Raw genomic sequence first — 14279 nt, 5'->3', positions numbered from 1 at the left:
CCCGGCTCTCCTCCGTGCCGATACCTCCACTAGGTTTACCGGAGCCGCTCACGATCTGGCAAGGGCTTCACTGACGTGTCTCTGAGGTAGACTCACTGTCCAGCACCGGAGCACAGCCTCTCTTCCTCTCCATGTCGTTCCCTCAGCCCGTTCTGTGACAGCTCCTCCACTCTCCGGAGTTACCTCAGCCTCTCTCAACGGTCCTTCTCTGCTTCCCTTAAATAAGCTACGAGCTTAGTGCCCGTATCAGTCCCGCCGTTTCTTTTCTTGCACGCGCCGACCCGCGAGGCTTATAGTGGACCAAAGCTCCCCTATAGGGGTTAATAAGCCAGTCTTGAGGTCACGAGCCCGTCTCCTCCTGGGCCATTAACTGCTCTGCCTGTCCCATTTACCCCCCATGAGGGTTATAAAAACTGCTGCATAAGTCTTGGTGCCCTCTGTGAGAGTTATAACCTTTAATTGCTTTTATTACAATATTTTTTATTTTCATTAACTTCTCAACTGAATTCACTATAATAAACAGGGTATTACACAAGCTCCAGCAGACTTTCTTCTGTTTATCCAGCCCCCCCCCCCCCCCCAAGTATCTCTCCAGCTCCAGCCTACAGATACTGTATTTACCTTCTTCTGTGTGTACTGGCTGCTCATCTTCACACCACGGCACCTCTGACTCCCAGCTATGTTGCATTATGTGATGCCATAACATCACACACACTGCATCACTATAAACAAAACCTTTTTTGCACCAGCCACCAGCCGCACATGGAATATCAAGCAGCATCAGCTTACTGGACTCCAAAGACAAATCAGTGGGCCCTCCAGGGCCCCTTGGAACCTCAGGACCCGGTACAACTGTGCCTATTGTACCACCCTGTTACCATCACAAAAATAGGGGTCTGCTTTTAATGCTTGACACCGCAGCTAACAATAGATTGGCTTCTAGCCACCACACAGTACAGTAGCCATGAACAGCACAGCTGCCTGCGATAAGAGGGTAGAATAGAGAAGTACTAGACTGAATCATAAGGAACCTGATGAATCGGCCTCATGCTGCTACACCAAAATTGCTCTAAAAACAAATGGAGACCGTTTGTACAGAACAAAGTCATGATCCAGTGACCCCTGAAGAGCAGAAGATGCTCTGCATTGCCACTGCGCTCGCCACAGGTTCGATTCTCACTATATGGGTGTCACCCACAAGTGAGAATAGCCCCTGTGCGCCGGGATTGCGGCTGTCGGCATTATCGCCTGTCAGTATTCCGGTGACCGCCAGGATCCCGACAGGCGGCAAATTGATTGCATCCCGCCGTGTAATATATGTGCAGTATTTTAAAGATAACCTTAACTCTGTCTTGGAGTATTAAGGGCCTCATTTAAAAGTAGGTGTAAGAATAAAAAAGAAGTACATTGCTGCTGGAATAAACCATGTTGCATTGCTAGGATGCAAATTCATTTTTTTTTTTTGCATGTAGGAAAAAGCCCAAAATACTGTCCAGCTTTGTTTTTACACTACAATGTAATTAATCTATTACACATCTAGGGATATCTTAACGTATACGCACAAGGGGCAGATGCCCATGGCCCCACGGTTCTAGGGGCCTTTAAGCAGGGGTGGAAAGGGCCAGAGGGCATTGCCTCCTGGGCTGGTGCCTCCGGGGCTTCTTGCTAGGCAGGTGGTGAATGCTGCCTGGCCACTCTGATTGTGAATTACACCCAAAGTGGCCAGGCAGCATTCTCTACCAGCCTCCCAGGCTTTCAGCTTGCTGGTTGGTGGATGGCAGACGCTATCCACCAATCAGAGTGCAGCATTCTCTACCTGGCTACAGCCTGCAGCCAGTCAGCTAATAGCTGTCAGTTTGCTGATTGGTGGATAGTTGGAGCTATCCAGCAATCAAAGTGCTGACAGCCATTCACTGTAGGGAAGTCTGTGGAGAAATGGTGCAGGACTGCAGGAGTAAGTTATGATATTTTTTTTAAATTGTATTCCCGTGAATAGGTGAGTAGAGGCACCAGGGCCTTCAATGCTGCTAGGACAGCCCTGGACACACCCCAACTATGGGGCATATGTAATAGGGTCTGAGTTTGCAGAAGGTGTGGGATGCTGGCCAATCTCTAACGTTTTTTAATGCGGCAATACAAGGCATGGTTTTGCCTTGTAAATGATTACCGCTCTAAAAAAACAAAAACAAAAAACGTCCTACATCGGCTGGCATCCCACACCTCATACAAACTCAGACCCTATTACATATGACCCAGAAATCTTACATCTGCCCCACCTGCAGTGCAACATGGTTTTGCCAAGGTGCAAATTGCTCCTTGCTTTTATTTTTGCTCTTACTCCTACCTCAGAATAGTGTGCATTTATAATTAAGGTGCACTTAGTATTGTTTGTGTTCTGCGTGGTTTTGCCATGTACATTTTGTATTGACACAAATTGTTAGCTGTTAATAAGCAGTTCTTCCAGCACCAAATGAGATATTGATTTGCCAAAATAATTTCTCTTAAGACTAGGAAAGAGTACAAGGAATACTGATTAGATGCAGTCTTCAGTTTATGCTTTATAGTGGTATACAGTACTACTAATCTACAGAAATATAAACCATTACCTGGAGATTAGTAATACTAATACTAAATATTAGTAGAATTGGCATTTGGTCACTATGCAACACAATGATTGGCACATAATTGCATACAGAGTTTCTATTGTCACATTTTTGTCAATGAAAGATTTCCAGCTAGAAAGGTTTTTATTTGTGGTTGAAGGACCTAATTCAGACCTGTTTGCTCGCTAGGGTTTTTTTACAGTCCTGCGTTTGCATAGTCGCCACCCATAGGGGAGTGTATTTTCGATTTGCAAGTGTGCGAACGCATCTGTAGCAGAGCTGTACAAACAGAATTTGTGCAGTCTCTGGGTAGCCCGGGACTTCCTCAGCTGCTGCGAACACTTCAGCCTGTCCGGGACCGGAATTGACGTCAGGAACCTTCCCTGCAAACGCTTGGACACGCCTGCGTTTTTCCAACCACTCCCAGAAAACGGTCAGTTACCAGCCACTAACGGCTTCTTCCTGTCAATCTCCTTGCGATCGCCCGTGCAAATGGATTCTTCGCACAAACCCATCGCTGAGCGGCGATCCGCTTTGTACCTGTGCGACGCGCCTGCGCATTGCCGTTTAGACCTGATCGCCCGCTGTATGAAAACGCAGCCTAGCGATTAGGTCTGAATTAGGCCCAAAGACACAGTAAACAATGTTATAAGTTATGGGATCCATGAATTGCAACACAGGAAGGAAGTTGTTGCTTTTATTATTATTATTATTGTTATTATTATTAACACTTAATTTACAGTGATTTACATAGTGCCTACATATTGCTTTTACAAAGAATGCTGAATCATTTCCCGTCCTGGTTGAGCGATAGGGCTTGGTCAGCATGAAAACCGTAACCCTAGTGCTGTGAGGTAAAGATGTAAGATTCATTTTAGTGACTCTCACATGGGCGGTATCCAATTAGCTGTGGTAATTTACTGCAGCTAATGGATTCACCACAGGCTATCCAGTTACAGTAAGTCTGGGAACTTATCCCAGATCCCATGTATTATCACCCGAAAACAGGCTGTAATTGGACCATCGGTCAAAATCGCCCATTGTATCGGAATAAAAGCTAGCACTATTAATTGGATACCCCCCATACTATACAGTATAGCTTGTTAGAACACCTGGGTCTTCTTTATCACCTCCATCTTAGTGACTGCACAAAGAGATTCCTTTAATTTTTGTCTTTCATTTCCCAGAGAGTGATAACAAGGCATAAGGAATTGCTACAACATACTCGCCAATTTAATATTTGTTTCCTTTGGGAGAAGCCCAGAGGGAAGATGAATCTGATGGAGGTGGGGACGGGTGCTATGCATAACTACACAACTCCCCTTCATGGAGTAATGTTGCAAATTGTGGGTCCTTGAAGAAGGCATGGCACCGAAATTACACAATTCTCATAAAATGTAATCATATTGATCCCCCCCCCGCCCCCCTGTACCAACGAATCATATCTTTCTGAAAAAAAAAACATGTTTTTTTGCATTATACATTTAGCGGCAGTTGTATGATCCGCTGCTATAGGGGAGAAGTGGTATCAGCACACGTGCACTTATACCGCTTCTCCCCCATGTATTACTGTGTCGATGTGTGTTTAATGACATAGGCACATACATTATCGGCGCTGCTATCTTTAGGATAGTGTGCCAATTTGTGGGGCAATGTAAGAACAGTCGGTCAGTGGCACTGAACGTTTCAGCACCTGCAGATATTGATTTTGACAACTGCCGGTGCCGTTGCCCATTCACAACCACTGCTTCGGCTGCCTGGAGATCTTGCGGTAGTAGCGAAATCTCACACATGTGCACTGGAGCCAACCGGGGGAGAGACACACCGCATCAGCACTAGGCTATGACAGGGATAGCTGGAGGGGGGACTTTTCACTCCCCCACTCCAGCAAACGAGATGTTTATAGAGTACATCTCGTGCTACTGCTTTCTGCTTTGCCTCAGTAAAAAGGCAAAGCAGGAAGAAAAATATCAACACGATCAGTGCCTACTTAATACATCTACCCCTTAGGGGTATATGCAATTGCGGTCGAACTCCGGTTGGAATTCAACTGTTTTTGGATTCTACAAAATTCGACAGTCGAATCCCGGCCGCCGGGACCCGAATTCGACATATTCAATAAAAAACGGATTCGACAGTCCATCTGTCGAAAAACGGACCAATTGACGATAGTGTGCGTCCTGGATTCGACTTCATGGACGGCACAAAAGTGTCCAAAAAACCCTGAAAAAATTGCGTGGGGTCCCCCCTCCTAAGCATAACCAGCCACGGGCTCTTTGAGCCGGTCCTGGTTGCAAAAATACGGGGGGGGGGGGGGAATGACAGGGGATCCCCCGTATTTTAACAACCAGCACTGGGCTCTGCGTCCGGTCCTGGTGCTAAAAATACGGGGGACAAAAGACGTAGGGGTCCCCCGTATTTTTAACACCAGCACCGGGCTCCACTAGCTAGAAAGATAATGCCATAGCCGGGGGACACTTTTATACTAGTCCCTGCGGCCGTGGCATTAAATCCCCAACTAGGCACCCCTGGCCGGGGTACCCTGGAGGAGTGGGGACCCCTTAAATCGAAGGGTCCCCCCCTCCAGCCACCCAAGGGCCAGGGGTGAAGCCCGAGGCTGTCCCCCCCATCCAAGGGCGGCGGATATGAGGCTGATAGCCAATTCTAAAAAAAAAAAGAATATTGTTTTTTGTAGCAGAACTACAAGTCCCAGCAAGCCTCCCCCGCAAGCTGGTACTTGGAGAACCACAAGTACCAGCATGCAAGGGGGGGAGAATGGGCTCGCTGGTACCTGTAGTTCTACTGCAAAAAAAATGCCCAAATAAAAACAGTACACACACACCGTGACAGTATAATTTTATTACATACATGCACACCGATATACACACATACTTAGCTATGTTGACATGAGGCTCGGCCCCCTTCTCCACGTACAATCCACGGGTTACCTGTAAATAAAATTATACTCACAACAATCCGGTGTAGATCTGTCCTCTTTAGAGTTTGTAATCTACTTAGGAGGGGGGACCCCACGCAATTTTTTTCAGGAATTTTAACCCATTCCCACCCCTTCCCACTGAAAAACATGCACTGATCTCTCCTATTTTTTTTAGTCAGTAAAAAAAAATATTCTTTAAAAAAATCAATTCAATAATACTTGTGGCTCCTAAATAGACAAACCAAGTAGATAATCCCTTCTAATATAAATAGATATACTATTAGCAATCAAAAAACCACAAAAAACATGTTTTTAAAAAATGTTATTAGATCACGACAGCAAAATGAGGCGGAATGAAATTGACGAAATGACTGTCGAAAAGCACTGTTGTCGAATCGACATTCTTCAATTGAATATACTTTTGTCGAAAAGCCACATTTTTACCATTGCAGACATGTCAAATTTGAGAAATGTCGAATTGCCAAAAGTCGAATCTGAAACGGCAGGTTTTTTGTCGAAAAGTACTGTATTGCATTGTCGAATCCAATTCGACAGTTTTTTTTTTGTCGAAAATGCCCCGTTTTTCTACATTTGCGGCAATTCGACCACAATTGCATATGGCCCTTAATGTTAAATCTAAGATCTATTATAATTCATTGAGCATGAGCCTTTAGACATTACAATAGCCTATAATTCTTCCATAAAGAAAAAAATAATAAAGACTATTATATTCACTGTAACATGTTATAGATTAAAACAGATGAAAAATAGTGCTGGTGTATTGACCGTGGGCACACACCCTGGGGCTGATAACAAAGTTGCCCAGATCTTATAATTTTTGTGCACAGAGCATGCATCTAAGCCAAGCCTTACGCAACTTTGAGGTGATTAGAGTTGCACACATCTCAGCTACATTTCCACTGAGTGGGTGTAACCGGGTGACAATTGGACGCCTGCATGGAGGATATGTATTCTGGGGGCGTGTCTTGGGAATAGGGATGGAATTGCAGCCTTTTCAGAGATAAGCGTATGCAGAGATCAGACAGTATATGGCTGATGCAAATGCTCGCTGATAGTAATGACAGCTACACTGACAGCTACACTGACAAGCATAAGGGTAGGGGCGTGCTGCCGCATAGACGTGGCCAAATCGAAATACGGGTGAAGCTTTGCATTTATTTCTGACCACACAATGCGGCCGCATCTGCACAGCTGTAGATTTATAGTAAATAACCCCCATTATCTCAAAATGACAATCTCCACACATTTATATGTTAGTCACCTGCCTATATATAGTGAATAGAGGAAACTGTTAGCGTTTGCCAAATACGTGGGCAGTTAGTACTGATACCTTAATACCTTTGTAATTTTCCATCTGTTTTACTGCAGTCTGCCAGCATAATGGCTGTTTTCCATGCTATAGTTGTTTGTGTCATAACTATTTCTTCTTTTATGTGCAATAGTAATGATTTTCTATAAAGTAATTTCTGCTTCCAAAAATAGGCATTTTCTTAAGACTGGAATAGCCGTGTAATGTGTATATGCTGTTTGGGAATCGTTCTCTTGCTAGAAATCTAGATTCAATTAACTTTGATAATCTCTGTGATTTTCTGTTGCCTGTGGGTTTTTTTTTCTTTTTTTCTTGTTTTCTGTTTTTAACAGGCACAATGTTTTTTTTTATAATAGAGGGCAAAATATTATACTTGTTTATCTCTGTTTCTAATTTTATATGTTTTAATAGCATGAATTGCTGTGTTATTATTTACATTGTATTCAGTAGCAGTAGTAAAAATAATATTGATTAGATACAGTATAAAAAAAAAAGATGTCCACTGAAAAATGATTTTACCTAAGTAAAATCATTATGCTGGGTACTACTGTTTTTTACTGGAGTATCCGCTGCTGCATAAATCAGGACTGCATTAAATCACCTGCGGAACACTGAGATAGACAGCCGCCATACTCATTTACTATGATGATGGTGATGCAAACTATGTATTTACGGGAGGGGCATAAAGAACACTTCCAACAGTTCACCCTTTTTAGTGGAGGTGTGATCATGCCCCAATAACCCAACATAGAATGTAGGTAGTTACGGGAGTTATATTAAATAACAAATCTGCCTGAATGACATTAACATTTCTGTGAATAACACTAAATAACAAGAAATATAAATGGACCATTTAGTAGCAGGTTGCAGGAGCGAATGCATAATACAATATATTAAAAATGTCTGAAAATGCAATCGATTATTGAAATTGTTTCGATTTAATTTGGGGTGAACTTTACAAACCAATATCTTATTGTTTACTTTATATTTGTGTAATAATTGTTATTTATACACTGTAAAGCTATTTTCAAATTTGTCAGATTCCAAATTTAAAGTAGAAAATATACTTTAAAGTAGAAAATATATGGTTTTAAAAACAGACTTCTATTCCCACATTTTTTTATTGCAGTCCTCTGGAGATTCTTCACTGGGTCTGATGATGGTTATTCACATTTTTGGTAATAGTGTTCTGGAATTAAAACATTGTTGTAGCTTGTTAACGTTGTGACTTTATTACACATACACAAAGGGCTCACAGGTAGGGTGAGAGTCCATGCTATCCTCCTGACTCTCCATTCTTTTATATGAGAAGAGTTTAAACACAGTAGGAATCATTAATCCTTATGGGAAATGTTTAGAAACTAAAACTAGGGTGCCAAAATCACCAGTTACATCACTGACTTCAGGACTAAATAAAAGACGGGATGTAGTTTGGATGCCGGCGTACAGAATGCCGGCAGTCAGGAGACCGGTGCCAGAATCCCGACACCTGTCAGAATACAAATCATTAGATTGGCTACATAGCTAGATGCATCGCGAAAGTGATAAAATGGAGAGTGAAAAAGTACCAGCCAGTCAGGTCCTAACTTACATGTCACAGGCTGTGTTTGAAAAATGAAAGTTAGGAGCTGATTGGCTGGTACTTTTTCACGCTCACACCCTATTTTAACTAACTATAATCTATACATATAATGAAACTGTAAGGGTTGTGTCTTGTCATAGCAATTTTTTTGAGGAATAGACTTCTAGGAACTGTTTATGAACTATGGAGAAATTTCTGTTTGTCTGTTTGTTCGTTGCAGCATCACGCCAAAACTACTGGATACATTTGGATCACGTTTTCACTATTGTATAGTTTAGTGACCTAGAAAGAAACTGAGATACAGATGTAGCAATGCTCATCTTTGCTGCGGTGCAGCGTGCTGTATTGCGGCTTGCTGCATGGCATGATGGGCTGCAGCCGGCGATTGCTCCATTATTTCCTAATGGAATTAATGGAGCGATCGCCAGCTGCGAACAGTCACAGCCTAGTACACCATGCAGTAAGCCGGGATGCAACATGCCGCATCACAGTAAGATGAGAATGGCAACATCTCTATGTATGATCTCGATATGACATCAGGGAGAGGAGCAATAAAGGGGGAAAAAAGACCCTTGATACACAGGGCACTGAAAGTTGGTGTTACGATCATGTTTGTGTGGAAATTGACTCCGCCCACGTTATGTAACGGAACCCAACTTAAAGTGACTGTTCTGCAGAGGAACCTAATTGAGGCAGAGATTCTAATTGAATTTGGCGCGGCTGACTCTTATGCCCAACAATTTTCCTTTTCAATTTACTGTAAGTGCTTACAGTTTCCTGTAAACGTCTGCTTCCCTATGACGATCAATAAGTCGCAGGGGCAAACGCTCAGGGCTGCAGGCATAGATCTCAGGACCAGCTGCTTTTCTAATGGGCAGCTTTACGTGGCTTGCTCATAAGTATCTTTTTGTGTTAATCCCTGAAGAAAAAACTGTAAATATTGTTTACGAAGAAATTTTATGATTAATGTGTACAGTATAACATACCGTAATATTAGATGGTACTACTGTCTTTGTAAAATAATTTCCGCTGAGCAATAACAAGTTATAGAGCAAGGTCCTTCAAACTTCAAAAGCATTGTGAAACTGTTGTCAAACTCACGTGTGGATGAAAAATCTACTGTATATTATGGGGCCTGAGGGATGGGTTCCTTTCGGATGTGTTGTTTTTGGTTGGTAGATAATTTCTTATTGTTGTGAATATCTTTGATAAGAAATTATTCAATTCTGTGAGGCATAGTTCTGTTGAAGAAGAAATTACAATTAGAGTAAGCGCTGTGTTCTGTCCAATACGATCAATAAGAGGCTGACATTTCACTTTCTGGGAAATAGACGGTCACAAAGCCATAGCCTTTTATTGCCAAAGCTCTGAAAATATTTTTTCATATTTATTCCATCTGGAAAGATATACTTTTGATGTTTGGAACTTCTGTTAGCGACTGGAACAAACATTGGCAGTTCTGTCAATATTAAATCACCTACTCCATGCCTACTGGAAAATCACATGGCTAGTGCCATATAAGAGTGTTGCTCAGTAAGTGTCATTTCAGAAGTCAGAGCATTGGGATTTTCCAGTGACGTTGATGTTCAGTTCCACAATTGATTTGCCGTATACTGCAATGCGATAGCATTATTCATCCTGCAGGGAACAGGCTGTAACTGTAATGTTCCTAAATACATAAAGAGGATATTTAGCAATCCTTCGGATCAGATTATAGCTAGCATTTTATAGAAAGTATTAGATAAATGAGAGCTGGAATCTGATTGGTTGCTTTGGGCAAAACCTCCCCTTCTCATCTTTGGAAGGCCTGATAAAAATACCCAAATGGTGAAAGTGGGATTGAATGAGGAGGCATCCATGGAAGGTATCCAAAATCTAAAGACAGGACATACATGTGTACTGATTACCTAGCAGTTTTCTCTAATAGAAACTCTAGATACCTATTTCAGATAGGGTAAGAGGATGGAACAGAACACTACTCACCCCTGGCAGACAAGAGGCCAAGACAGGGTTGGACTGGCCCGCAGGGCTACTGGGGAAATCACTGGTGGGCCCCACTTCCTCTTCTAATGTCAGGTTTCAGACAGAGCACTCATATTACAAATATGGATAAACAGACCATGCACTGTAGTATCCATGTAAGGAGGTCCTCAATAATGGTTGGCATGGCCGAAACTAGGTGTGTGTGGAGGAGGCACCTCACATAGCTAGGGTAGGGCTGCTGTTGGTGGCACTTGTCAATTATCTGTTTTAATTACTTTCACTTGCAGCTTCCCCCTTTTTTGAAGCCCAGCATCTCCTGACCGCCCTGTCTCCTACCCTGACCCCTTCTGTCGCTAATACCTATACAACATTCCTGAACTCAACTTGAGATTTCTTTGTTATTCAGTCACACTGTCCTTTATTACATCTCAAGATGCTGACATACCCGGGATTCAAATCCACTGCCTGTGGCATTGCAGTCAGACAATCTATTCATTGAGCTATCTGCCCTTGTGGGATGCGTTTATGTGACCGGCGGTCAGGAGGCTGCCAATCACAATACCGACGCTGGAATCCCGGCATTTAAAAATCCCGCCAGTCTGCATGCCGACCAACAGGGACTATTCCCACTACACAGCTGGGATCCCACTGTTGACATTGTGACCGGCAGTCTCCTGACCACCGGTCACACATACCCAACCTGCCCTTGCATAGAAAGGTAGATAATTCTAAGATAGAGAATTCTAACTATTTTACGCTTACCTTGTACTTTGTGAAAAAATGATCAGCTTAACAGCTGAGCAGATCTATGTAGTGTGTGGCTGCAAGCCATTGGATGTGTGGCTGCACACTACTTAGAGTAGATCTGCTCAATTGCAATGATGATTATTTTATTACAAAGTGCCAGTAGCTTCACATAGTGTTTATAGTTTTTATGCAGTATCAAATAGCTCAATGAGTAGTGTGTTTTATTAGAATACAACAGGTTAAAGGTATGAAGCCTGGTTATGGCAGTATATTGAAATGTGTTCTTTATTAAAGGATATTGTAACTGAATAATGACCCTCTCAAGTTAAGAACATGTTAAGTGCATGAATGTGATATAAACAGGATTTGTGTCCATATCCATTTTCTTACAATAGTCTATAAATGTGTGTGTGTTATATCTATATCTATCTATATATATATATATATATATATCCACTCCAAAGAATGCAGGCACTCGGAGACTAAGTAAATGCACAACTTATTGTATTGGAGTCAAACGTTTTCGGAGCCTTAGCTTTGTCCTCAGGACGATACAAAATCTACAGGATGGAGGACGGAGCTGAGGCTCCGAAAACGTTTGACTCCAATACAATAAGTTGTGCATTTACTTAGTCTCCGAGTGCCTGCATCCTCTGGAGTGGATGTCTATATTATATGCGGCGTACCTGAGCAGAGGGAGTGGCTTCTATGAGTGCCGGCAGACTGTCGATAAGTATATATATATATATATATATATATATGTATATATATATGTATATATATATGTATATATATTATATATCCCATAATGTGGGAAGGGGCATCATAGCATGGGATTTCTCTGGGATTTAGCTTGTAATGCCCCTTTCCCATGAGGCATGCACCTTATGTCCCTATTGGAAAAATGTGGCTGGGGGGAGGGCGCCAGTTCTCTATCTGGCACAGGGCAAAAAAAAGTCTAGTTGCGGCTCTGATGGTTGTCCAAGCTGCTGTAGTTGTGGCCATACCCCTTAGGTAAGGGCCCCTACCACTGCCTTCCCTGGTGGGCTCTTCATGCCCCAGTCCGACACTGGGTCCAGATCCCACCTACAATCACTTCTAATATGGGCAAGCTTCTATTTATGTAGTTGAAAGATAACAGTAATTATTATCACCAATTATTGTTCACTTTGGCTGTTTGCCTCGATAGTCCCTCTTTCCTTATGGTAAATGGGGAATTCCACCCCTTTCTTATCTCTTTTGGTAAAACATTGCAGTTTGCAATCTTTACTTCACAAATACAGGTGACAATGCTGAAGATTTCTGCAGGCTGACCAACAGCTACTGTATGAGCAACTTCTTCAGTCCTGATAATCTGAAACCAACTCAAGACTAGGCTGTTAGTAACTAGGCGGCCTTATAGACATAGCAAAATAATAATAATAATAATAATAATAATAGTAATCTATACATATAATGAAACAGTAAGAGTTGTGTCTGTAAATAGCACATTTGTTTTAGAAATATACTTCTAGGAACTGAAAGTGGCATAAACACACAGTCTAAAACAATCACAGGCACTATAGACAATTTAAGGTCATCACACATATGGCAAATCTATAGCTGAATTCTAGCTTAATCCATAGGTTACTGAATCAGCAATATCAGCAATATATGTAGACCCTTACAAAAGCTTGCTGTACACTACACATATATTTTCTCAATCTGTAAGATTTTTTATTATTAATTATAAACTGCATGGCCAACCAGAAGATATTGTGTGTGACCCGGTGCAGAACGAGGTGTTGTTCCGTCGTTCATTAGCGTGTATCGGCAATCTGGCATGTTGCTGGGCAAAGGGAAATCTCCCTGACCATCAGTCCCAGTGTGTAACCAGCCTAATGTAATGGGTTATGTTGAAGGGAACGTGTCACTTGTAGAAAGATCAAGGAATACACAGAGGTGAAAGGTCCTGTTGTACATATCCAGCTTTGGACAAGCCATGTGTTTCGATTGCAGAAGTGTTCTTAGATGTCTACTGAGATGCAGTGGCTTTCTGGAACAAGATGGTGGAATTTGCCAAGGAGCAAATGTTTGAACACAGTATAGGGGAAAGAGTTGAGCAAAATCTTTCTTATTAATGAGGTTGAATGAGGAGATTTCTGGTGGTAAAAAGCAGGTGCACTTATTTTTGCAAAGCAGTGGAAAAAGGAGATTTAATTTTGGAGGATTGTGGAAATAAAATAAATAGGTGGATGGTGAATTGTGAGGTCACACGGTCCATAGTAACCATGTCAATATTCATAATGTCAACACCACAAGGTTGACATTAAAGTCATCATCCTCAGAGTGTCGACATCTTCACAATGTTGACATCTGAAATGGTCACTGTCAAAAAATCATATCACACCTGAATTGGGATACAGTATTTATGGATGTTCCTTGCTGTGCAGAAGGCACAAATCCATTTCCACTTTACAAAAGGACCTAAGGTTCTCACCAGCTCAGATTGGGCAGTTGCTGGATATCATTCTATGCTTTCAATGAGACCAGTTTTGTGCACTTCGACCGAAAAGCTGGTTTTTATAGTGCACTCCAAGCAGTGTATGTAAAAGAATTACACACACATAGTTTCTGCTCATAATTAGAACCAGACCCTTATGTCCTCTTTCTCTCATGATTAAGGTAAGTCATACATAAATCTAAGCTGAGCTGTATTGTATTGTAGAAGAAAATGTTATTTAATTGAAAATGGTAGTATTAGTTTTTTAGTGTTTATTATTGCGTGTCCACTGTAGTGATGAGGGTAAAAGATCTACCCAACAAAAACTTTTTGTTTTTGTTTTCCCATTTGATGGGCAAAAATATTTATTTACCACTGAGTACTCGTTGCTGCAACCATCAGTGGCCTTCAATCTAGTCCAATGTCGGACAAGTACTGTAGTTAATCCAGCAACATCTATGTTTCTAAAAGGGTTGAGATTGCCTAAAGGATAAAATAAAAAAGGGGCAGACTAGATGGGCCAAGTGGTTCTTATCTGCCGTCAAATTCTATGTTTCTATGTAACATTCCGGTTGGAACTTTCTTCCACCCTACACATTCAGAATATGTTTATT

This window comes from Pseudophryne corroboree, chromosome 4 (assembly GCF_028390025.1).
Source record: "Pseudophryne corroboree isolate aPseCor3 chromosome 4, aPseCor3.hap2, whole genome shotgun sequence".
NCBI classification, from domain to species: Eukaryota; Metazoa; Chordata; class Amphibia; order Anura; family Myobatrachidae; genus Pseudophryne; species Pseudophryne corroboree.
This window is presented reverse-complemented; position numbering follows the sequence as displayed.